At 44.3% G+C, this 27,123-nt stretch overlaps 1 protein-coding gene across 1 annotated transcript in view; it reads right to left on the bottom strand.

Moving 5' to 3' along the window:
* Positions 1-27,123, bottom strand: part of Pdk1 (Phosphoinositide-dependent kinase 1) — a 423,846-nt gene that overhangs the window by 306,848 nt on the left and 89,875 nt on the right. The gene's annotated exons all lie outside the window — the stretch shown is intronic.

The following is a 27,123-nucleotide window of genomic DNA, read 5'->3' as shown; positions in this document are numbered from 1 at the left end:
GTAACTTAGGGGAACGACTAGGTGTTCGCGTACGTTGCGATGGGATCGAACCTGGCATCGATTTTTCCAAGGTGCTCGGACACCGCGAGCTAAAAACTGCCAATTCCCGTGCCATTTCTTCGAGGTGAGAGTCATTTCGCGTGTTTGGCCACGGTGGTTTTTCCTCCTGGTGGTTTAGCTCGTAGCTCCGAGACAAATTGCAGGGAGGTGTCAAGGCAGATGTCTTTTACGGGCCCTGGATGCCGGCTGAGAGAAGCAGCCAGGCTGTTTCAGCGTGAGGGGAAGAGGAATGAACGACACAGAGGTTGGGTAACTCGGATCGAAGTAAACAAAGGTTGCGACATCGACGTTAATTCCTCGTTGTATGTTGACAGGATCCGCGTGTCGCTTATCTGGACCTTTAACCGACACGTGACCTTTCAATCAGCTGATGTCTTGATCACCACTCACCTAATCGCCAATCACAGTTTATTTTACTTGGAACACTGCACAGATGACCTTCCGAGGGAAATAAGAATTCGCCAAGTACGTACTTCTCATCTCTAGCCTCTGTCTATCGACACGTTCGCTGTCATGGCGATCTCTGATCTTTGCGTTTAGTCCTTTTTTATGTTTTTTGTGTCTAAAGGTTAGGGTAATCGAGGTCCACGAACCTGATGGAAGCGAAAGGATTAAAACTTGGCGATGAGGAACGAACGACGCGCTGTTGGTGGATGACAGTGGAATATATGACACGCCATATTTTTCCTGTCACTCGGTGATAGGACTCGAGTCCGATTATTCGTTTGAAAATAACGCGATCTGCGATCGGTTGCAGGAGAAAAATCTTCAATGGCGGTATTGCGAATAGAGCAACAAGTTACTCCGAACCTCGCGATTGCGGACGACGTAACACACTTTCTCAACCTAAAAAGCGAAGACGTCATCCTTTCGCGACCCATCCCTGCGCTGAAAGTTCAGAGAAGAGAAAATAGCCGAGAGACGCTTGTTCGTGCGAAAATTGGCGGCACGATCGCTGCGATTTGGCCACAGGGTAGAAAGAAATGGCGGCGTAGCGAATGATCGGCACGTCGGCTGATTTCATCGGCGCTGACATTCTCGTGGCGGGCTTTCTTGTGCTAATAACGCTCGAAAGCGGCCTGATCTCCGACCTCGAAATGCACGAAACGTCTCGCGATTGCGTGCACTTAGCGTCGGCAGCCTTTCGCGAATCTCGGAGAAAGCGCGGCGAGTTTAGTCGAGTATGGATAAGGAAATCGTGCTATGAAATTGATACACGAATTTCGTGATACTCCTCAACCTTTGAACACCGAAATTTATTCCGTTCTAACAGATTTGCTATTGGCTTCCAGGAAACAATCTGAAGATCTTCGGGGTATTTCATTTATGAATCTCGAATAATTGTTCAAATGCCAATTTCTAACTCCACCAGTGTCTCACAAACTGGGAAAAACACTCTTTTATAAATTGAGCGAGAGATCTTCGGGATATTTTATTTATTCATCTCGCAATATTGTTAAAATGCCAATTTCTAGCCTCTCTAGCGTTTCTCAAACTTGGAAAAACACTCCTTTATAAATTGAGCAGAAGATCGTCGGGATATTTTATTTATTCATCTTGCATAATTGTTACAATGACAATTTCTAGCCCCTCGAGTGTTTCACAAACTTGGAAAAATAGTGTCTTTTATAAATCGAGCAAATCTAATCTCTCGAGTAAGTATAGGAAGCTTTCTAACAAGCACCATATGGTGCCTCAAGAACCCAACATCTAATTTTGACAACCACGTAGTGTTAGAGATTAGCAGAAATCTAGCATAATGCTTAAGGTGTTGGATTTACATACAATCGCGACATCTTCCTTCAATTTATGTAAACACACGTTTTTGTTGTTATATAGTGTAGCAAGTGAGTTAGTCTGTATTCGACCACGTGTTAAGAGAGAGAATATTGTGCAAAGATCTGTGTGTCTCAACTAAGAAAATATGTTAATTACTCCGAGTTAATCATCCCACTGCAAACTATTAAAAAATACTACACGTAGGACTGTTTACTTTTCATAGACGAGAATTTTTGCCAATTTCTAACCCCTCGAGTGTTTCACAAACTTAGAAAAATCCGGCAAGTCTAATCTCTCCACTAACAAAGGAAGCTTTCTAACAGGGACCATAAGGTCCCCAAGAATCCAACGCTTAATTTTTACAGCCACGTAAGAAAGTTTACACCAAGCATTTACAAAATTATTTACATAAATAAATAATAGCACAATCCAAGTATATACGTGTAGCTTTCACAAACGAGAATTTTTGGCTACCAAGAAATTAGGAGAAGGGGATGATAACTAAAAATCCGCCATCTAGAAAACAATGAAGAATCTATAAATAATCTCCTCGTAGAGGCACAGTACCTAACCTCACTTCCGCTATCTCAGCATCTGAGGTAGCCTCGCCGATGAGTCCTCCAGCTCTTCGCCTTGACTTCCTAATACCTGTCAACAGCCAAAGACGAACGAAGCGCGTTGGAAAGTCTCGAGCTATGCTTAAATTAACCAAAGAATCGCAATGAGGTTACTCGGAACGACTTGGAAGCTCACAATAGGCAACAGCATCCATCGTGGCGAGAGGATGGTTATCGAGAGAGTCCCACGAGACAGCCGGTCGACGCTCGATCCCCGACATGAACGCGGAGAACACGAGCCGTGGAAGTTTCAGATCGGCTTAACTCGATCTGCAACTGCGGTGAAACTAGAGCAAGTGGAGAATCGATCGCTCCACTTTTCTGATAGCGGTGAACTGCGTAATAACCGGCGAGCGTGTTTAGATAAGGCTGGTAGCCGCGGCGAAGGTTACTAGTCTATTAGCAAGCATCTTGGGAGGCGCGACTCGTTGCCGGACGTTTCAAGGCCGGCTGAAGGCGTTTCATTAGCGGATTAATCGGACCGATTATCGAGAGGTCGCCGGGCGTCCCGAAGCTGACACGGGACCCGGCGTTTTGACCTGGAAAACCGACCTGCTGCATCCTCTGAATCTCTCCGCGCCTCGAGTGACTCCGGATCTCTTCCACTTCTCGCTATTACGCCGCTTTTTTTCCCATCTCCCGCCCTCTTTCTCCACCATCTCGAACGCTCGAGACTAAGAAGGACGCTCGATGGGAATCGGTTCTTATTTTAGAGCAATTAAACGGCAAACCGGGAAAAGCAAGCTGGGAATCGTTGCAGCGATTTAGTAAAGGATCGTCGAGATGGAATTACTCGAACGCATAAATAATTCATACCCTCGTTTCTCGCGTATCGTTACTTAATCGATTAATCGATATTCCGGTATAACGAAGGACAGAACTGGTATCCTTGGCTGAGGACTGTTTGTCGAGGAATCATGAAGGAGCAATTGGCCGGATTGGATCCGAGTTCGAGTCCAGGGTGTATTTAGAAATTCGCCTTGAAAATTACGCGGAAAGCGATTATTAATTTCGATGAAAGATAAGGGGTAGGGATGGTCAGCCCGATTATGGCGTCTTGCTCCCTTCGCGGAAGAAACCGGTTGAAAACTGTGTAAGAGCATGCGATATCGATTTCCACGTTTGCCATTGTGCCATCGGGACGGACAAGTCTATATTAGAGGCCTTCCTTTCAGCAGTGGCAGCCGTTAACGTAGCGTGGTTTAATTTTAAACCACCCCCTGTCAGCGGGAACCAAAGCCCGCGATTATTATATCAATTGCCGTTATTGTAGGATCGCGTAGAAAGCCAGCGTCTCGGGGACGTTATCGATGCCATTTTCTTTTCTTCCCTTTCAACTCGGCACCCCCCATGTCCGCGTCCTTTCTTTCGAAAATCAACTCGACCGGTTGTCAAAATTTATAACCACCCCAGGGTTAGAGGAGGGAGAGAAAGGCACTCGTAACTCCTCTTTATCGCTCTCTTTATTTTTTCAAGCTAACCAAAATTAGCACCCGCCGGGTCCTCGTAATCTGCGAAATTAAAAACTCGCAGCTGCCGTAAAACCGGACGCATTATCACGGCGATTAAAACGTCACGAGCGTCGCGAAACTCGCCGGAAACCGCTGCTGCGTGGCTGCTGAAATTTCTTTCCGCGACCCCCACGGGTCACAGCCGACGACGTTGAACGTTTCATTAACGAGGGTGAAACGCGAGAAATTCATCGAGGTGTTTCCCAGCCCGAGACTCCTCCGCGATTTAATCCCGCGCGGAGTTGAAACCGGCGAAGATGGCTTGGCCGCGGGTCAGGCGAGGTGTTCGTCGAACGACGAACAAAACGGTCGACACCGTCGGTATGCCGTCCACCAACGGTCCGAGCTTCCTGCTCGTCCCGAAGCCGGGTTCACGTATTTTTAGAGGTATTATTCGGGCCAGGTAGCACCGATTTAGCAGGCGACCATGTATTATTGGTGGGCGCCGTCGACGAGCCTGCATGCGGCCCGCGTTAACTCGTCGCTCGTCGACGTTCTAATTTCTCGGGTTCGTATTATTCATCGCTCCGTTTCCGCGCGGAATGCTCTTGCTCGGCAAGCGTAAAAAGCTTCGTCGCAGAGAGCTTGAGAAATTTTTATTTCTGAACGACGCCTGGGGAGCTTCCTCGGGCTAATTGCGCCAGGAACGCGTCTTCATTGACGATTTGGTCGAGGGGGAATGTAATCATCGGTGTCCAGGTGCTATAGCAGTAGAAGTAGTATAACGACGTCGTAGAATTGGTCAGGTATTATGGGTAAATGTTTTCAGTGCCAGGCACAAGTAATTGACAGTAATACGATTAGCCTGCGACCATTTTCCGCATATGGCGAATTCAAAGTTAATATTCTGAGAGTCACATTAATTTATATAAGCTTGATCTATGATTTCGCTATGTCACTTAGGGTCTATATCAGCTATTATAATGCTGAATACAATTGTTTAGAATAATAGTTGTCACGATGAAATTAGAGAAATAAATAAAAATGGCATACTGTTTATTTTGCAATATTCTCTATTCATTGGAATACTAATTTTATTCCAAAAATTAGTACTGCCAATCACTTGGTGACCACATCATAGTAGTCGACGTATTAAAATAAAAGAAATATCGTCGATTGACAAATTTTAGACAATATTAAATAATATTCTGAATATTACACCATCAATTGGTGCCGATTTTGATAAGCTTGATCTATGATTTCGATATATCGTTTAGGGTATACATCAGCGATTAAGAGTGCTGAATGCGATTGTTTAGAATGATAGTTGTCACGATAAAATTAGAGAAATAAATAAAAATGGCACACTGTTTATTTCGCAATATTCTCTATTCATTGGAATACTAATTTTATTCCAAAAATTAGTACTGCCAATCACTTGGTGACTACATCATGGAGGTCGACGTATTAAAATAAAAGGAATATCGTCGATTGACAAATTTTAGACAATATTAAATAATATTCTGGGTATCACACCATCAATCGGTGCCAATTTTCATGAACTTGATGCAATTTTTTATAATGATTAATACGAACGATGACTGTCACAATATAATTCCCAATATTCTTAAGATTATTAAGCATTATGACGAAAAGAAATAAATAAAAATGACGCATTATTTATTTTGCAAAGTTCCCTACTTATTAGAGTACTAATTTTATTCCAAAAATTAGTACTGCCAATCACTTGGTGACCACATAATGGTCATCAAGGTATTAAAATAAAAGGAATATCGTTGATTGACAAATTTTTGACAGTATTAAATAACTAGAGAATATTCCAAGACCTTATTGATAATAAACCCGATAATAATCGTTTGAGGGACAAGGACTGTTGGAAAGATGTCGTCGAAAGACGCCAAGTTTACACTCGTTACGCAAACATCGAGTAACACGATCTCTAAACATCGTCGCGTAGCCTGCTCCGAGATTTGCTACAAAATCCCAAGAGACGCTAGTATCTCGGTACTTTGTTTGTCTTAAATACCAATAAAACGGGGAACGAATTACGGGAGAATTCAGTGCGGATGGAACGGCACGTTGCAACAACAGGACGCAAAGCGAGCGATCATGACACGCGTCAGCCAAGCGGTTAGAACATAATTAACGAGACCGTTCGCGCTACGAGTCACAATTTTACAGACGTCCACGAAGGTGACGTCCTCACGGCAGACACGTGTTATATTTGTGTATCACGGTTCTAAAAGTATTTCTATGGTACTGCCAATCGCAGCGTAATTAGAACTCTAAAGATATCCGCCAGCGGCTCAGCCCACCCAGTCAAGTACATTTGTCACCGCTCGATCGTGCCTTCTACATCGAGTGATCGTTTTATTGCGGAATAAATACACCAGTGGGATTTCATTTTTGTACATGGTTTCACCTTTTATGTAACACACGTGTTTGCTGTTCGATTGTTTCGTTCGGACTGACGATTGGCTCAGCTATGAACCTAATTAGTCACCAGGTGTCATACACCCACGTATCGGTGGGTACATCTATGGTATCGAAGATACACGAACACATATAAAGTTGGAACCAAACTTTGACTAATTGTAAGTGTGACAGAGGTGAAATAGATGAAGTTTGTATAAACTTATGTCTTATAAAATGCATGATATTAACCCTAATCACTCGACGATTTTTTGGTTAGAGGAGTAGGTGTTTAAAGATGTTCTGTTGAGCAGTAAATAGAAAATCGTATAATAATTAACACGTAGAATTATTTCGTTTCAATATCTCTCACACCGTCATATTATCTTAAATTTGATATATTTATTAATATCGAAATTTTATTAAATGGCGACTGACTGGTGCCTAGAGAGTGCAGAGGGTTAACACTAAAAGGGTTGACTGCCACGCAAGTTTTCACGATTCTGGTCTAAAAAGTCAATTTGATTTAATCATGTTATATTATTAAAAATTTTATTTATAGTACATAATAATAATCAAAAAGCTTACGAATATTTGTAACTTGTAAATGTTACGAGTTATCTCGTAGTTGACGTGCAAGATTGTTTCAAAAATTGTTACAAACCATAAAAATGTTATTCTGCATGAATAAACTTGTATAAACTTTTCCTTTTTGAATTATACTATAGTTATACTACGGGTTTCCTCGTAGCTGTACAAATATGGCAAGTAATGAAGGAACGAGATAACTCGTAGTAGGCGTCCTGAGCAAGGAAACAACCTAAGATATTAAGATATCTATGATTTTCAGTGATACTTATCAGAAATGTTCGAAAATTCCTTCTTCTGCAAAAATGCAGAATTAATGATTATCGAATGCTTTGGAGTGATTCCATTTGTATTGAAAATAATAGTGATTGCATTTTAAATGCAATTTCCAAAGTCTTATTAAAAAATTCATCCAGAAAATTGTTTATTAAAAAATTCACATATGTTCAGACCAAAATGTTTGACAAAGTGTTTCCAATTATGCTGAGTTAGGCAACATATTGCGAAGATTATTTTGCAAAAATTGTAAACGAAGTCGAACTGTTAGTCTGCATGGCATCCTATAAGGATCTATCAATTTCTCGCCTATACGCCCCGCCCACACATTTACAGAAAATTGATGCTGTGCATGCCAAGGTGTAGGACGAATTTTGATTGATACAGTTGGATAAAGGATCCATCCATCTAAGCCAAAGTTAGGCGCATGCGTACTCGGTGAATATTCAAAGTCGATTTTCTCGACAACGAAGCTTTGAATGGAAAAATTTTATTCTATATTTTCGATTTATTTTTTCATCTAGAATTACCCCCTCCTCGGTTTTACCACCAGTGCTCATGTATCGATGGTTTATCCATTTAATTGTAACTCATAGCTAAGTGCACGCGTACTCGGTGGATATTCAAAGAGGATTTTCTCAACGAATATTCAAATGGAAAAATTTTATTCTTTATTTTCGACTTGTTTTTCCATCTAAAATCACCCCCTCCTCAATAGTACCACTGATGCTGATATATTAATGATTTATCCATCTAATTGTAAGCCATAGCTAAGTGCACAAGTACTCGGTAAATATTCAAAGTCCATTTTCTCTACAACGAAGGTTCAAATGGAAATATTTTATTCTACATTTTCAATTTATTTTTTCATCTAGTATTACCCCCTCCTCGGTTTTACCACCAGTGCTCGTGTATCGATGGTTTATCCATCTAATTGTAAGCCATAGCTAAGTGCACAAGTACTCGGTAAATATTCAAAGTCCATTTTCTCTACAACGAAGGTTCAAATGGAAATATTTTATTCTACATTTTCAATTTATTTTTTCATCTAGAATTACCCCCTCCTCGGTTTTACCACCAGTGCTCATGTATCGATGATTTATCCATTTAATTGTAAGTCATAGCTAAGTGCACAAGTACTCGGTAAATATTCAAAGTCTATTTTCTCTACAACGAAGGTTCAAATGGAAATATTTTATTCTACATTTTCGATTTGTTTCTTTCAATCACCCCTATCCCGGTTGAACTACCGTTGCTGGGACACCCTGTATACATCTGACACGAGGATTAACAATTACCCCATAAATCGAGCTCTACCTCGGACAAACTTCGACAAAGTGAGGAACGCGATATAAAACAATGGCTGCTATCATCTAATCGACGGAGCCGATTTCGGACTTCGGGGGTCGAATTAAAATTAGAAAATAGAATTTGGCGGAAGAGAGGAACGGAAGAAGGTGGAGAAATCGCGAACTCGATCGATCAGTGCGTGCTCGGGGCTCCCTGTTTACGTATGTCGCGGCAGAGTGTGGTATGTGTGTCGTATCCTTGCACCACTCGCGGCGGAAAACTAGTTCAGTGAAACCTCGAGCACCGTGGCCGCCGTAAATATCGTCGGAATCAAAGGCTGCGTCCGTTGCCTAACGCCGCGAATACCCCTTTCGGGTTAAGTGCTTTCGCGCCGGCCTTCTCTTTCGCAAACGGAATCGCGCGGATTTTTCCTTCTGCCAGCGCAGCACCTGTCCGCCTCTACTCCTCCTTCTCCACCAGGAAGCGGAAAAATCCGCGAGGACCGCTTCTGCGATTTTTCTAATTTTATTTTCAGAGGGGTGGGACAGGGGAGCCGTTCCTTCCGTTATTTTTATCCCGCTGCTTTCGTCTCACTCGCCGCTCGTTGGATCGTTAAAATTTTGATTTTATTTCCTCAGCCTTCTCTTCCTTTTTTCTCTTTGTTTATTTAACGGGCCGACGCGCGTCCATTTGCAGGATATAAAATCAGCGCGAGGACGCACAAAGCGAATGCGAGATGAAAATGCGAGGTGATAATGGACAGAGAAATTATGAAAAGTGGAATGAATACGAGGACAAAGTAAAAGTAATTACGAGCGATACGAAGTATAAGTCAGACTTGAAAATTCATTTGCGGACTTGCTGATTCTGTGTGGGGAATTTGTCCTTGCCCGTTTAATAATCTTTCGTCGAAGACGTGGCAGACTTCCTATGTCTTTTATACGAATATTGGAATTAATTATCGACGAGATAATTGGTAAATTAATAAAGCGATCTAATTCTTTGTATTCTTGCATTTATACAAACTTCCCCGGAACTGTCACATGTACTTTATATTTATGTTAAGCACGGATAACCCTTTGCACTCGACGATTCTTTGGCTAAAGAAGAATAGGAGTTCAAAGATTTTCTGTTACAAAGCTGAGGATATTTTTCTGAGCAGTGAATAAGAAATCGTATGATAATTAACACGTAGAATTATTTAATTTCGATACCTCGTACACCGTTACGTTATCTGAAATTTGACATATTAATGAATATTGAACTTCGAAATTTTATCAAATGGTGACTGAACGCAAAGGGTTAATCCTCATTGGTCGCTAGCTTTTTATACGTAATTCTCATTAGATTGTAGCTGGACTGGGTAAATATGCCAAAGATTTCCGTCTTGTCACCTTCCACAAAGTACTATTGTCACGTGAGAGGTAACTTACAACCGATAAGGGTTAAAAGCATTTCAACGTGGAACAATTCGATCCAAATTCAAATGTTCGCAGAAAAAATTGGAAATAAAATTTCCACACGGTCTCTCATCCAGAAAGTCAGGTACGAAAAGTTAGAACAAGGTACCTGGGTGTCCATTTTCCAGTTAAAGCGGAAATAAAGGAGGGAGAAATCTCGGCGTAGGGGACATTAAAAATCCGTGGTCGCGTTGACGAGCAGAGGGGTTGGATTACGCGGATCAACAGGTCGAACGGGGGTAGGCAAACAGACGGGATGTTACGATTTTAACGGGAGCCATAGCAGCTGAAGCTCGTCCATTTTTCTCCGCTCTCTCGCCAGAGTAAACGTGGACGGCTAGAAATTCGCGTGGATCGCGAGGCGGAGCCGCGACCGAGAGGAAAAGAGGAGGAAACGTTCGATGGACGAGGAGATACGCGGAATTGTTAGCTCTTGGCGGTGGAATCGGAAGGAAACGGTCGGAGGAAGAGACGGGAGTCGCGAAACGGCCCGTTCGTTATCCCAGAGGGGTTGAAGCGTGGTTACTCGCCGCAGGACTCGCAGCACCCCCGTCAGCGTGCTCGAGAGTCCTTCGGCCGTTCGTTTCCACGAGCACTTTCCACGGCGGAGCACGGACAACGTCCGAAAATTAAGTTCCCGACCGCCCGTGGCCGGCGCGAGACAACTAATGTAACCCCGGCGCCGTCGTGCTCGTAAAAATAACAGTCGCGCCGTGAAAATCCCGCGACAAATTGAAAAATGATTCTTTCGCGCGGCTCCCGGCAGCTTTGGGAATTAGGGCCGGCCGAGGACCAGTGGTTCCTATACTATGAACAGAGTGTAGCTGGAAGACGATATAGAGGTACGTTTCATAGAAAGAAATGACTAATTTAATTACTTTCTTTTCCTTTGAGGAAAGAAAATACAGGGAAGATTGAATTGTCTGGAAAAGTCAATTAACACCTTGCTCTGCGATTTAAGATTCAACAGCGTGGTCCCAAAATTTCACAGCTCGACAAATCTGTTTTAAGTTGTAATAATCGCACACGACTTACGTGGAGCAACGTAGTTATTAGAAAAATATAATTCGAGAAACGTTAATTTAGTAAATTACAAAAATAAAGTGAAAAATTAAAAATAATGATTAAAATTAAATGATATATTAGAACAAACGATAAAGGTTAATAATTGAAGTGGGGCATATCGATAAATCACGGGCGTGACACGTGGTGTTCGCATTTGACCCGACCGATGTGCCACGTGCCAGACCCGTGATAGTCAGTTTTGACCCGACCGATGTGCCACGGGCCAGGCTCGTGATAATCAGTTTTGGCACGGAAACCTCACCACGTGCCTCACACGTGGTTGTAGGCTTCAATGGGGCACTTTTTATTTCAATCTTCTAATTAGCGGTTAGATTACTGTCAATTTTCATTCAATTTTTACGATTATAGTTTTACAATTAGTTCAGGCACTCCGATCATTAATGACCACTGTGGCGACATAGATGAAACCATGATCGTCACGTAATGACCAACATGTATTGTAGTCAAAGGCACATTTGTCTCGATTATTCTTCAGCAATCGTCACGAATCGTTCTACATTGAAGTAACGACAATGGAAAAATAGTAAAAATCGTAAATTAAACACCGGAATCGATTCGCGTATAATAATCATATTTCTATTCCTACATTACTCAGTCCCACCATGTCCTTCTCATTATCAGTGAAGAGCATAAGGATCCTACGAAATGGTATAAAATAAAGCTGCAAGATTGCCCAATGATCGATTAAGAGATTTGGCAAGGGTAAATCTCTATTTACCCTTAAATGGGCGGATTTATTAGTATCGAAGGTACAAATGAAATACTTTCGATAGAACAGATCGAGTCTTCTCGCCCGACAACTTCGCAACTCGTGACAAATTTCCATATCGATCGCGGTAACGTTCGCTCGCATGCTCGTGAAATCCAACGCGATCCAAGTGTCACGAGGGAGCCTCCACCCGTATCCGAAGCGAGTGTAGGTCGATCACTCGACCGGTCCATGTCCAGGCTATTGAGAGCCCGGCGGAAGTTAGGACAGCTCGAGCGGCGTTCGACCCCGTCTCGCCTGCATGAGAACGTGGAAACGAGATTTTTCAACTGGCGAAACGGGCTCGCGGCCTTGGTGGCCGGTCATTAGACAAACGGCGCCGCTTCGTTCGGCCGCGAGAATTCCCTCGACGCGGACCCCTCTTCGGCTCGTTCTATTTAACGAGCGTTTATTGTCGTCCAGCCGTTTCTATAAATACAGCCGACGTGGACGAGACGCGTGTCGCGATGGTCGCGGAAACGAGCGCGCAGCAAGTCCCAAAAGAGAAGCCGTCGAGCGGGCTGAACGCGAAATTACGCTCGGACGTGACGTTAGATACGGGATAATTAGCCGGAGTTTCACGGCGACTGGACAAATTGCAAGCCTGTATCCCAGTTTTACCCGGGTGTGCCCGACGAAAATCTAGATGCTCGTACACGTGGGACGTTCGTTCGAGCGAAACTCGCCACTCCGCCGTGTATAATACCGCATGCTCGTTGTGTCCAAAGGAGGACCGAGCTGCCGGCTATAGCATGAATGGAATATCGCGCATTCCGTCTGAACGAGGCTCGAAAAGTTGGCTGCGTCGAGCGACGATAAACGATCTTTCCTCCGTGTACCCTAATAGCAACCGGGAAGAAAAATAAAACGTCACTGGCGAATATTAAAATTCGCGTGTCGCGGTCGGAAATCGAAATCGTGGCCTGACCGCCGCGGTAATTGAATGGGAAACGGGCGAATCGATAAGGGAACACGGATGGTTGAAACGCGTGGAATCAGGGTGCCGGAAGGCAGAAGCAGAGATCGCGAGGGGGTGGAAATTGGCGCGACCCCGGGCGGAGAAACGAGTTCCTCGAATCGCGTTACTCCAATTACGTTATCCGAACGGAACGAGCGATAAGAGCGAGACCAGTCGTCAGTTGCCACGTCTATCACACGCTTCCATCCAGAAGTTCCCGTTGAAAAATTAACATAGTGCCGGCTGATAGGCTAGCCGCGATACATAATTCATAGGGGAGGCAGCATGCATCCCACAGGCGCAATAATCGCCGTTCCTTTTTCATGTTGAGTACCCATATGCGGAAATCAGCCGGTTTCGAATGAATGCGCATACGTGATGGCCCGTAATAACGCGTCGTTAATTATTCTTAATTGGAGGCGCTCCGAACGTGCCGGGTACGCGTCGATCACACGCGTTTTCACGCCCCGTCACCCGTGAAATCTCCAGGAAACACGACTGCCGGATAATACTCGCGGGAAATTAAACGTCCTCGAGAAACGCGAGTTCGAAAGGCTGCGTTTAATGCCGAGCTACTCTCGCCGTTTAAATTCTCCCGCCGTGGCGCGACGCGCCGTGTATAGCTAGGCTCAAGTTTCTGGTCCACCAAGGCCGCTACCCCCACCACGGACCGCGCCGCGGGAACGCCCACTTTCGTGTCTTCCTCCACCGCTCGTTAAACGAATATCGCGAGCTATCGTTTCCCGCCCTGTTCGAGACGATCGCCCACGAGGATTGATCTATGCTTCGACGACCGATCTATCGATCGTGTTTTCCCTAAAAGGCGACGGATTTTAGGCGATCATCTCCGTGATGCAACGGTAGACTCGTCGAGCAGAGGATCGCGAGGCTGTGTCTTTTCACCTGGTCGATCCGCCGAGCTAGAAAGGTATTAGCGACGTTTACGCGAACGGTTGAGTCATGCCCCCATCGTCGCGGATAAACCACTTTCTAAATGCATCGCCGACGAGACCGTAAACGGCCTACAATGGCTCTATCTGCGCCGCGGCGAGAATCGAGACGCCATTTCGAGCGTGTCGCTCCGATTTCCAGCCTTCCCTTTGCTTTCCAGCCAATTGCAATGGTATCCGATACGGGCTTGCTTTGACTGTATGTACGCTTAAGATGGAATAAAAAATGGAACACCGTGGTATGTTTTCGTAGGCTAATCGAGGTCTGGAATACGGATTAGATTTTATCGAAGAAGGTAGGGATTAATTTGGCGGAGCGGAAAGGTGGTTGTACCACGGTTCGGACGGTTTCTGGAGCAACGACGGAGGAAAAATGCGGACTTGCGTAAGAGGAAACTGAATTAAGCGGGGTCCGGCACGAGCGGCCGTGGCGGACGTTAAAGGGAAACAGCTCGCGGCAAGCGTGTGCCGCGTGGTACTCCACTTATCAGTCCGCTCGTAAATAACCGTGGCGTTTTTTGCTCGTACGAGCGAAATTTTCGTTTCGCGCTCGAGATAATATTTTACGCGCGTCGCTCACGTAAGGCGGCCTCGGGAAATACGCGCTGCGTTTTACGCCGAAATTACCGCCGGTTATTGTTCGGCACCGCTGTAAACCTGGCCGATATTCACGTGACTTTGCAGAGTTCTCTGTTTAACGAAACTGCGCCACCGCGTGCGGGTTCTTATTTCAATCGTCGCTCGGCTAGCTACGAATTTATAACTTGGGGCGTAAAACGCGGCGGAGCGTGCGCGCGCGCGTGCGTGCGGAATAGGCGAGCCGAGGTCGAATTAAAATTCCACGCATCCGTTTGATTTACTAACGTCGTTAATTCCTTCCTCGCGAAATTAATTTATTATTTATCGCTCCCACGTCGTCCTATTTTCCTATCGGGTTGCGCTCGAAGCGCCAAGTGCGATTTCTATTTCGGACGATTATAAATTCATCGGGACCTCGAGACCTTGTCATGGTGCAGGGTATAAATCTGCGTTTCATCCGTTACACGGCTAGTTCGATTATCGGCAGAGTAGATGCTCGGATGGCAAAGATAAATTAATTCCTCGTGCTCGCGGTTTATGCAAAATACCGTGATACACAGCTTAGGTGATTATTAACGCAATGGCTGCGTGCGTTTCGCCTATCATTTCGGTTCCAATGCGTTTCCAAAGATTACCAAATTATTATTTAATTACGTTGCCTCATCGTTCCGACCTCGCGGTAACCTCGTTACGTAACATTTCGCGGTGCGAGTACTTCGTTCTCTTAAACTTTTATTCGGTCGAGGTAAATTAAGTAATACCTCTAGAACGCGATGCGTTTCAATTCCGAGTGACGCGTAATGGTGCCTGAAGGCGCGAAAATGCGCGAAAATTCGAGCGAGCGTGGAAATGTGTGGCGGAAAGACGCGAAAATTCGTGCGAGGGAGCGAGAACGTGGCGAAAAAACGACAAAATTTTCACGAGGGAGGAACAGGGTTGCAAATAGGTGAAGAAAGGTACGAAAATTCGCTCCAACCACGAAGAGGGTGGTAAAGGGACGCGGAAAGGCGCGAAAATTCGGAGGAGTGGGTAAGAAAATGGCGAAAAAAATTTTCACGAGGGAGAAAGAGGATAGCGAATAGACGAGGAAAAGTGCGAAAATTCACGTGAACGACAAAGAGGGTGGTAAAGGGGAGCGGAAAGGCGCGAAAATTCGGTGGAGGGGGTAAGCAAATGGCAAAAGAATTAACAAATTTTCACGACAGAGAAAGAAGGTAGCGAATAGGCGAGGAAAGGTGCGAAAACTCGCGCGAACCACGAAGAGGATGATGAAGGGGCGAGGAAAGGCCCGAAAACCTGGGCAAGCGAAAAAGAGGGTGTCGAAAAGGCGCGAAAACTCGCGGGAATTTGGAAGAGGGTGGCGAATAGACGAAGAAAGGTGCGAAAATCGCGCGAACCACGAAGAGGATGGTGAAGAGGCGTGAAAAGGGGCGAAAACTCGCGCGAATGAGGAAGAGGGTGCCGAAAAGGCGCGAAACCTCGCGCGAGGGTGGAAGAGGGTGTAGGAGGGGTGGGTAAAATTGAGCGGGTAGCGTAAATAACGCGTAAGCATGGCGACGCAGGCGCGGCGGTGCGTGGGGAAAAATGGGCGCGCTCGCGCGTGAATCGCACACGTGGACAGTGGGTCGTACGCACGCGGCCACGCACACACGCGGCCGGCCCGCGTGAGTCACTCATTCATGCCTGGCCGGCCGCGGGCGTCGCACGATTACGTAACGCACGTGTGTTACGTGTTACGGACAAAGAGAACGAACGGAGACCGTGCAGAGAGAACGGGACCAAGAGAGAGAGAGAGAAAGAGAGAGTGAGAGAGAGGCTCTCCGGGCGACGCAGGACTTAAATAACCGAGCGCGAACGCCGACTTCTAAATACACCGTGGCGAGCGAAACGGAATGAAAAATAATTGCTCGTTCGGTATGGGAGGAGCGCGTTTACTCGAACGTGTCCGCGGGACACGGTGATCTCGATAATTGAGAGGTTTAGCGACTGCCTGCAGGCTCATCCAGCGTTCCGCGGCTCGTTCCTGTTGACATTTCGCCGAACGAGTTTCCAAGACCGTGATTTCAATCGCGTTATGGCGCGCTCGCGTGGGCGAGTTTTCGAGGCAGGTGCAGCCATAGTTTCGACTCCGTGTATCCACTCTGTTCGAATATTTGATTACTTGGTATGTCGCTAATCGCGACATCTCTGTGTTTAGAACATTACTGCTCCGTCGTTCGAGTAACGTGCGAGTGTGTGCACGTGTGCGTCTCCGTGTTGGCACCGTGTTTATCCTGCATACCTAGCTTTCCGTTCAAACCATTGTAAAACGAACACGTGCTAATGCTAATTTTCAGAAATATCGGTTACAAAAATAAACGGGTATTTTACTTAGCCGCAAAGTGGTTCAACAAATTCAATAAACATATCCTGGTTGTTGTCTACATACTTTTAGTAGAGAGACCGGAGACACCTTCGTAGATCAGGGGGTTATTTGGGGCAATTAAACTTCGATTTGGCACTTTTGATTTTCATTTTGCACGACTGGTCCAGGGTATCGTAAATTGCGAGACACTATTGGTGTTTGATATCGTGATCTTGTCATTTTTAAACGATCACGGAATATTTTCGAGAATAGAGAACAGAGAGTACGTATTTATACGTTAACATGTACAATGTGGTAATTGCAGCGCGACCGTCTAACAATAGAGGACGACAGAGTGAGAAGCCATCGTGTATTTCGATCTTCTACGTGTACCCAGGGTCGTTGACGTCCCCCGTCCCGATTTCGAGCTATTCGCTCTTCTCGTAAACAAACGTTCAGCGAAGCTTCCAGGTTTAAATATAATGTATTCGAAGAAAATACTTGCAAAAACTTTTCTGACCTGGCAGTGCTGATTTAGGATGTTCAACCCTTTGCACTCGAGAGGGGCTCTTCAGTCGCCATTGGATAAAATTTCAATGTTTAATAATCATTGATAAGTCAAATTTGAGATAATGCAACGGTGTGCGAGGTATCGAAATTAACTGTTCTAAAAGATATCGTCAGCTTTATAGCAAATCTTTGAACACCTACTCTTCTTTAACCAAAAAATTGCGAGTGCAAAGGGTTAACGCGTTAAACGCCATTTTGGTTCCTAGGTACCGGCGCTACAATTTCCGTTCAGGCCCCGGAAGGACCTGCATGACAGCTAACTGTGAAACGTAAACGTCCGAAAGCGAACGGACGTGACACCGGCGTGGCGTTTAACGTGTTAATAATACTTTAAGAATTTTTCCAGATTTTTTCCTATGTAACGACCAAGTTCTCACCCTCGTCAATAGATGGATTCCTGCTTGAAGGAGGTTCGAGGACTTTCCTCGGTGAAGCCTCGACCTCCCTTAAACACAAAGTTTCTATGCTACCTAAGTATCCCTGGTCTAAAGCAGGACCTGCTAGAAGAAAGCCTTACTAATGAGTCCACTAGCAGGCCCAGGACGAAACGCATCCCTTCCTTTTCCTGTCGTCCTTCTACTGCCTGCTGCCCTAACAATAGCAACGACGACCACGGGGATACCAACAGGCCAGCAGCATAGGACACCAGCCAATCATATGGAACCACCACAGACAACACAGTTCGTAAGAAGCATGTACCACCCGAAGGAACCAAGAAGACCTCAAATAAATATATAAACCTCCGTGGAGGGATCCCAATACCTAAGCTATTAACAAAATTGCAAGCGAAATGTTGGAACCCAAGTTGAGAATGTTATAGACCGATTAAGACAACGAGGCTAAGTCCGAAAATACAATAACTGTGTATCACCAGAGAAGAATAAAAACTGGCCTAGTACAGTTTTCAGGAATGCTTATACATTCTTACTTTTTGGAGGGATGAAAATGACCATTGGCCCATAATCAAGGTAGGAATGAGTAAGACGTTTCGAACTCTGACATTGGCCTGCCTTTATCAGCTAGGTCCTTTCAGTGACTAAGAGTCAACGGAGTCAACGTCTGTCGGTCATCCAAGAGAAATCTTCGAACTTCCTCGAACATTTTAACAGAATCGAGAATCAAGTGTGCAAAGAAAATTTCATCGGAATTTATCACCGGAAGATTCCTTTCGTCCTAACGAATCGAGTTCCTGGATATCCATCCAGTTTACAGCCGAATCGGTGAAATAAAGACGACGAGGCGCCAAAGGAGCAGCCCGCTGCAGAGACCGCACGAAAAGCCAGCGGACGGATTAAGGCGTCACGTCAGGCTGGCTGGTATGCTTTCATTTCAGGCAATTTTATGCGGCCACGAATAGGTATCAAGAACCAGTAACGGGCAATCACGTCGTGATTATAGCAGTAAAGCCGACCACACACTGAGCGGCCAACGTGGCACGACATCCAGCGTTCCCCGAATCGCTGCAGCGACATTTATACGAGATCGATCGGTGTGCAGCGGTCTCCGATACAGATGTTGCCCCGTGAAACCGTATCGAGGCGATAAATCGATGGCCAACTGTCCCCACGCAGTTCCGTGCACGATGAATAATTGCTAGGAATGAGTAATCGAATCGGACTCGAGGTTTGTCCTTTCTTTCGTTGCAGACCTGGCTGAGATAACTGGGTCAATGCGTGCATCCGACTGTCTTTCAATCGTGGTCGATGCTAGATATTTGTCTCGCGAATCGCCATAAGCCGGAAACGATTGTTGCAACCCGGATGAAGAACCTTATAGACCGATTAATCTTTTTAATATATATATGTAGGATTGGAATAAGTACAGCCCTTAAAGAATGTCAAGAATGGGCTTAGAATGAAAGTGACCGCATGCAAGAGGATTGATTGCAAGTTATGAGAGTCACGTGAAAATTTAGGGATGCCTCCAGAGTGGTTGAAGTACCTGGCCCACCGAGGTTGCGTGGGAAAGGGGCATGATTGGAAACGAAAGCCTGCGTACGGAAAAGGACAGAATGAATAGCTTAAATAAGGGTGCAAAGGCGCGGATGAGCAAGGGGTTCAAACTAAAACTATACATTTATTCCTTTCACACTCTAGACTCTTAGGCACTAAACTGTCTTACAATATTATTATACTAAATTACATTAACGACTGTAACAAATATATAGAAGGGGTAGATCAGTACCTCTCACATTGCGGCACTATGAGAAAAGCTACAAAATGGTCAAAGTGACATGGTTTCTATTTCAGAAATACTAAACACGTAAATAAATTACTTTGTAAAATTTGATGAAAAATAGTGCAGATTTAATAAAACAGCGATGCTTCAAAGGCAAGCATACCTGCTCACTTAATTCCCTCAAAAAGTACCCAGAAACTGAGAAAGACAGGGGAAAAACAACCCGACCATTAAGTATTATAGTCTCATCGAGTCCAATTAGAGTCCAATCACCATTAAACATTTTAACGCCTCTGCGGATAAAATGGTAACAAGATTAGCAAGATTTGTAAGAAAACAAAGTTTGCACTACTACTACACTATTCTAACGCTTCTCATATCATATTTGCTTGTCCAGATCCTTACCCAAGTCGAAGGTATCTTTCAGTAAACTCATTATCCACATTTGCATATCCATATTGCATCCAGATAAACTGCGCGAGCTCTCGCAAACGAAGTGTCTCTCAGAAATTGCATCCGGAGGTGTAAATAATTAGATCCGAAGACGATAGTAAAACTCGAGCCGCCATTTTAGCGTGTTCCGCGACGCAGCTAAAGCTATCGTACTCGCGTGAAATTACACCTGAGAAAAAGCATCGATTTCGCTTTGCAGATATCGCGTCGCACCGGCTTACCCTTCCAAATGCATCTCCGGCATGCGTCCCGAGTCGCGCCCCCGCGCACCCCTTTGGAGACAAAGGGAGGACGCGTCGGAAGAACGACGGATGCAACCAGCTCGAAACGCGCGATGTTTCCGCTCTAATGAGATTCACGCGTCCGCGAATGCATCGCGCGGATTTTCGTCGCGGAATTCATACGCGGAGGGACGCGTGCAGGGGTGTCGCTGAGCCGCGAGGGATCATCGACGCCCTGGGGTGCCGTGATTCACGCTCGAATGGGAAGGAAACGCGAAAGAACGAGCCGGATATGTAGGGAACGAATCGGTCGTAGGAAAACCACGCGGCAGCGGGAATGGATAAATAAACAAATAAAAAGTATAGTAGGACCCTCATTTCCGGTAGAGATTGGTTTCAAAGCATTCCGCAGATAGCAGCGGACTCTGTTGCGTATGGAGATAATACACATGTGTCATGCGCATGTACATTCCGCGCGTGGCTACTTGCGATAATGTTTTATTTCATTCATGCTCGGTTCAGTCGATTTTTATTGGGATATCATTTTATTTTAGGACGGAGATTATTTAATGGAATAAAAGCAGGAAGAAATATTTATCGTGGATGTTGCATTTAAGTATCTAAGTCTATGACGACGTTTCGCGAGGCTTGCGAAAAAATGGCACATTTACAATACAATTTGGATTTATTATAAACAGATTATGTACTTGAACGTAAATTCCTTTTTCATTGTGAAGTAATAAATATAGAGATCCTATTGTATGAAACAAAGTATTTTGAAAACGTGTCAATTGTCAAAAATCGTGGTGCCTGACATTCAAAGTTAGAAATTAGATTGTGAAAATACGACGATAGAGGAATGTAGGGGGAAAATATCTAGAGAAAGCTTTTCAATTTCGATTATTTATTAATTGAATTTAAATATGATACCTATATTATCATTTCCTTCTAGGTTATATCGCAAGGTTCCGCAAGTCTTGCCAAAAAATGGCACATTTACAATACAATTCGGATCTATTATAGACAGATTATATACTTGAACGTAAATTCCTTTTTCATTGTGAAGTAATAAATATAGAGATCCTATTGCATAAAGCAAAGTATTTCGAAAACGTGTCAGTTGTCAAATAATCATGATGCCTGACATTCAAAGATAAAAATTAGATTGTAAAAAATACGACGATAGGGAAATGTAGGGGGAGAATATTTCGAAGAAGCTCCTCAATTTCGATTATTTATTAATTGCATTTAAATATTATACCTATATTATCATTTCCTTTTAGGTTATATCACAAGGTTCCGCAAGTCTTGCCAAAAAATGGCGGATTTACAATACAATTCGGATTTATTATATATAGATTACATACTTGCACCTAAATTATTTTTCATTGCGAATTAACGAATATAGAAATCCTATCGAATAAAGAGAAATATTTCGAAGACCACGTCAATTGTCCAAAATGATGTTTCGAGATTTTCAAAACTAAAAACCAAATACAATTAATATTGCATAAACCTCGCCATTAATATCCTAATAATATCCTAACAAAAATAAATTGTAAAAATACGTCCATGGAAAAATAAGTTCATCTGGAGAAATAATTTGCAACCAAGAAGTTCCTCAATTTTGATTGTATATACCTCGTTTCAGAAAAATCGAATTACTCGCCGTCCCGACTAACCAGCGATCTCGCAAGGCGTTACTTAACCTCCGCGAAGCGAATTGGGCTCGTTGATGTTATTCTTCCATTATTTGCCTTAAGCTGGATCCTCGGCAACACCTAAAGGCCTCTATTATCGCGAACAACGGGGCAAGTTTCGCAAGAGCGCGAAATGTCGTGGCGCGAGTCGCCTCGTAGGCACACCAGCCGGCTATAGCGCCGGCAGAAGTCGCTATGTGCGTTTTCCGTGTCCATTATCATACGATTATCGTGTACATTTGCTAGAACGTGCACGTACACTTGGAACAAAGTTCTCCGGAGACAGTCTCCACTCCCACGCGCTTCCGCAAAACCCTTCCCAGTCCCAGCGGCTTATTATTGTATAAATGTTTCATAAGTCTGGTAATCTGAGCATGTCGTAACCGTTGTTGGTACGCAACGATCAAATTATCTTCCATTCTATTCTCGTTAAAAGCTCGCGCACGGAGAAAACGTTCGTTTAAAAGGATCATTTATTCACGTTATACCGGAACAAATTATTACGCTCATTCGCGAATAACCAATTTGTCATCGCGTCTAAATGGCGCGTCGCGATACGCTTTCGATCGGCTGCCGATTTTTTCCCCGGGGAGGCCACGTTTGCCCGCGGATTACGCAACGATCGCACGGGAAATGGTAATTGGACAAATAGCGGAGGATAGAGATGACTTTACGGCACGTGACACGTATTTTTGCCATTTTTCTGCCGGCCGTAAAACGATTACCGCGTATCGGTCGACCACTCGTCGAGCGGTTATCTGTCGCGAATTTCCTCGAAACGCGTGTTAAGTTCGCGATGTTTAACTCGGTGAGAAGATAGATCGAAGATTATGTAATGATGGCGAATGCACAGAGAATGGTAACTGGAAAAATCGGGAAGTATCTTACACCGTAAAATCAAATTTAACATAGGGTCGTATGAATTTTCTTTTTGCCAAGAAATTAATTGAGGAATTTAGGAGTGTACTGTGTGTCTTTTCTATTTTCTGTATAAGGCTGGGATCATCTCGCGACTGTTTTCCTCCGCTTATCAATCGACCACTGGCCGTGCGGTTATCGCTCGCGAATTTCCTCGAACGCGCTCGTGTCAAGTTCGCGATACTTGCCTATTTTTCGCGCGAAAAAAGAAAAGAGGAAGAAAACACGAGAGAGAGAGAGAGAGAGATTAACGCGAGAATAAGAGCGGTGGAAGGAAACCCGCGGTTAGACGAACTCGCGTCGCGAAGCCGTGTTTCGAAATTTCGGTGATCCCGCAGCCCGCGCGGAAGCCATCGCTATAATTCCCAACTCTGCCCGAAGTTTAATCAAACTTTCGAGAATTCGACTTCTCCGCGCGGAAAACCACGAATCCGCGTATCTTTGCCGAAGTGGCAGCTGACTGATTAAGGAAGCCGCGGCAAGTTTGCCCGATTATACCGATTTTCCGTCGCGGCGTTTCCGAAATTATTTGTCACGCGCGTGCGAGAGCAGACGCTTCACCTGCGATCGGGTGCCTTCACCCCTCGGCATACCGAGGGAGCGGTATATTTCGACGCGGATCCATCGCCAGGCCGCGTTATTTTCGTGAGCTGCGCCGACACCGCGAAGGAATCCGCCTGGCCGGCGAAGAGGACGCGCGCGGAAAAGTCAGCCGGACTTAAACGAAACAATGGGCCGCGCGCGCCGGTTCGGCCCGGTTATTTTTGGAACAGGCCGGGCTGAGAATAAATCCAATGGAATCCAGCTGGTAAATTAGGAGCAATTAAAGCGGTCGAGGGAGCCGGTCTTTTGTCCCAAGATTCCGACCACTGCGAGCAGACCGGCCGCCGCGCGTTACCTAATAAACGCGCGGGAAACGCGCGTGCGGCTCGTTACGTCGCCGGTCCTCCTGCTGCACGCTCCCGCTCCATATTTCAGCCGCGGGTTTCACGCCGTCACCGTTTATTTTCGCCCGAGTCGAGAGAACTCGTCGCCACTTACCGGATCACCGGGGGTGGCGGAGAGGATCGGGCGAGCTTTCATTACCCCGGCCGTTGCACGCGTCTTGTTTCCGTCCGCTTTATTCCGCGGCAGGGGAGATTACGATCGCTCCGCGTAAATGACACGGGAATTTATGACGCAAGTGATCGGATATTCCGTGTCTCCCGGAGCTGACATTCATCCCGTTTTCCGCAGAGCGTCGCGAGGATCCACGATCGCGATCGATCGCGGAGGAGATGGGGGTGGAAATAGGGACGGATAAAATCCTTGGCGATTCTGTTTATCGGCTCGTGGAGAAAGAGACGCGATGGGAGACGCGTGGGTGCATGTTCGACGCAAGAGGGTGACTTTGGTAAGGAGACCTCCAGTGGCGTCACCGATGTACATTTCTTGGGAACAACACTTTAGATTCTTGATACACTTTGTTCGAGAATGTAGGTTATAAACGGGGAATCGGGTAAGATGTGATAGATAAATGGATTTGGCTTGACAGTGTTAATTGTTGGGCCTCGATTTTGGGTCTAGAGTAATTGACTGTAGATCGTGTAGAATCTATGACTTTAGGTTGAGGGGGGATCCTGGTGTAGATAGAAGAAAGGTCGATTTTTGTATTGCTTTAATCAATAGTACGATATTCTTAGAATATATGTTGGATATTTTAGTGGAAATTGGAAGTGGTAATAAGACGAATAATGTGGTAATGAGATTGTACGTAATGTATTCTGAACCCTGAACGTTTACAGACTGAAGTAGACTGTGAATACCACCATAGTCATTCTTGTTGTATTTAATAGAGATAGATAACGACATTGTCATGAATCGCGGATTCTTAACAATATATTTCCAAATTTTCAATGTAATCCTCAAAATATTAGGCCCATGGCTTCCTTTAAATTTGTGAAAAAGATATCTCGGTAACTAGGTTACCAATTTACTTGAAATTTTATATATATATATGTAATGATATATGTACTAGTAGATGAACCTATAAAATAAACAAAATACATAATTTAAACAATCTTTTTATACACAAATAGACGTAAAATTGTTGCGAAAGATCGAGGTTTTCTTTAACCGTTTGAGTGCCACGGGTCATTATTGTTTCCAAATCGATATTTGTCAAGCGGCGCGATAGCGCTTGTCATATTCCGTGTCCAAAAATGCCGAGCGGCGCGATAGCGCTTCTCATATTCCGCGTTCACCAACCGAGCGCGCTGATTGTCAGCTTCGCAGCTCAGAGCGCTGGCACTTTTGGACACAAAATAGAAGAAGCGCGATCGCGCCGCTTGGCACTCAAACGGTTAAAATGCTCTTATTTTAACAATTTTCAATTCTTTCATATTTTTAAAGGTTCATCGACTAAGTACGTTCATAAAAAATAAAAAAATTATTTATATTTCTGTTTTGGTTAAATATTATACAAGAGGATCTATAGCTCCCATTAATTTTATATCTCGTTATCAAGACTCGACATATACTCCAAATTGCAACATTTCTTAAAACGTAAAAAAAATTTGTTATACCCTTATAGTTACTTAATAAAACCTTATGTTTGTCAAAGAAATCTAGTCCATACTTTCTTCGAGAAAAATCCCCAAAACATGCACATTTTCACTGTCCTACACCAGGATACCCCTTAAAAAGAAAACCAGGAAAGCTCACGCAATTTAAGATATCCAAAACAGAATCTAGAGATAGAATATAGAGGTAGAATCTAATCCCATATAACAATGTTGACTTCAACATATCGATACTTTTAACGAATATTTAAAATATTCGGTCCGAGACTCGGAGGGGTCGCAGTAATCACTTGGGCCCCATTCCCAACAATGCAATTCGATTGCAAATCGATTGTTATTATTTGTAAATACTCTGCAAGGGAATTTTCGACCGGTATCATTTTCATAATTACCGACACGTTGGCAGGTGATGGATCGATCTCGAAAGCGAATGGAATCGGTGGAGCAGATGACACAGTCGCATGATGGGAACGGACGTTCCTAATAAAGCATTTCGATTCAAAATCGACTGCGATTATTTACGAACGCTCGACGGTCCACCGCGGCGAGTGAATCTCTTTCCAGCGGAATTTTCGACTCGGGTCATTTGCATAATTACCGTCGCGTTGACGGGTGATCGATAAATCGGAAAAGTGCACGGAATCGGGGGAAAATGGACGCGAGGCACGGTCGCATGATCGGGACGGACGTTCCGCGACGGGCCGTCCATCTCACGCGAAAACACGCGACGCGGACACCGTGTTCAGCGTCGTTCGAGCGTCAGAAGACGATCCGTTGCGATAAATTACCTCATCCGTCCGCGGCTTCTTTTCCCCGCGCGTGACCGCCTGTCGTCGACTGCACGCCTAAGCGGTCGCGCGTGCGATACCTAATCGAGCTGTCATCCGCTTTCCCGCCGTCGTAAACATTAATCAGGCTCGCGTCGGTGCATGAAATTTCGCCAGATGCCTTCGCGCGCTTTCGTCCCCGTGGACAAAGACCGACCTGGAGATCTCTTCGACCTCCTCCGGGGTTCCGAGAATCTATCGCGTGGGATTTTGTGAAGAATCGTTTAAAATTCTAAGAAATGGTCCAAACCAATTTTATAACAACGCGACGATGCAATATTAACCCTTTGCACTCGAGGGGCGCCTCTCAGTCACCATTTAATCAGATTCTAATGATGAATGTTAATTAATATATCAAATTTACAATTAGCCAACGATGCGTGGAATATCGAAGTAAAATAATTCTACACCTTAATTTGCATATGATCCCTTATTTACTGTTTTGAAAATATCGTCGACTTTATGGCAGAAAGTCTTCAAATTACCATTTTCCTGTAACGAAAAATTCGCCGAGTGTAAAGGGTTAAGATCTTAAAGATCATTGTTAATTACTATCTCGAATTTAAAATTGCCCAATGATGTGTGGAATATCGAGGTAAAATAATTCTACGTCTTACGATTAATTTGCGCTTCTTATTTACCGTTTTGAAAATATCGTCGACTTTATGGCAGAAAGTCTTCGAATTACTATGTTTCTGTAACGAAAAGGTCGTCGAAAGCAAAGGGTTAACACGTTGACTGCCATGGTGGTCATCGGTGACCGGCGTTTGCCTCCTCAGTGAAGCCACGATGGTCACCAGTGTCTAACTACATTCATTTTTTAAATTTATATTTGTTTTATTCTAACCATTTTTTGAAAATTTGAACAATGTAAATAAATAAAGAATTTTGAATAGAAAATATTAATAATTTGCATAATTTTTTTTTTCTTTGCCATATTGTTTGATAATTTTTCAGTATACTCTAAGAATAATGGAAATTTGATCGCGGCTCCTTCAGCGTACCATGTAAACAATGCATGACAAACTCAGAGCTATTTATCTGTACGGCAGAGTTTAATGCGAATTACACGTAAT

This window comes from Eufriesea mexicana, unplaced genomic scaffold (genome assembly GCF_001483705.2).
Source record: "Eufriesea mexicana isolate 0111107269 unplaced genomic scaffold, ASM148370v2 scaffold1623, whole genome shotgun sequence".
Lineage (NCBI taxonomy): Eukaryota > Metazoa > Arthropoda > Insecta > Hymenoptera > Apidae > Eufriesea > Eufriesea mexicana.
Note: the sequence above shows the minus strand (reverse complement) of the source record. Positions and strands in the feature narration are given on the sequence as shown.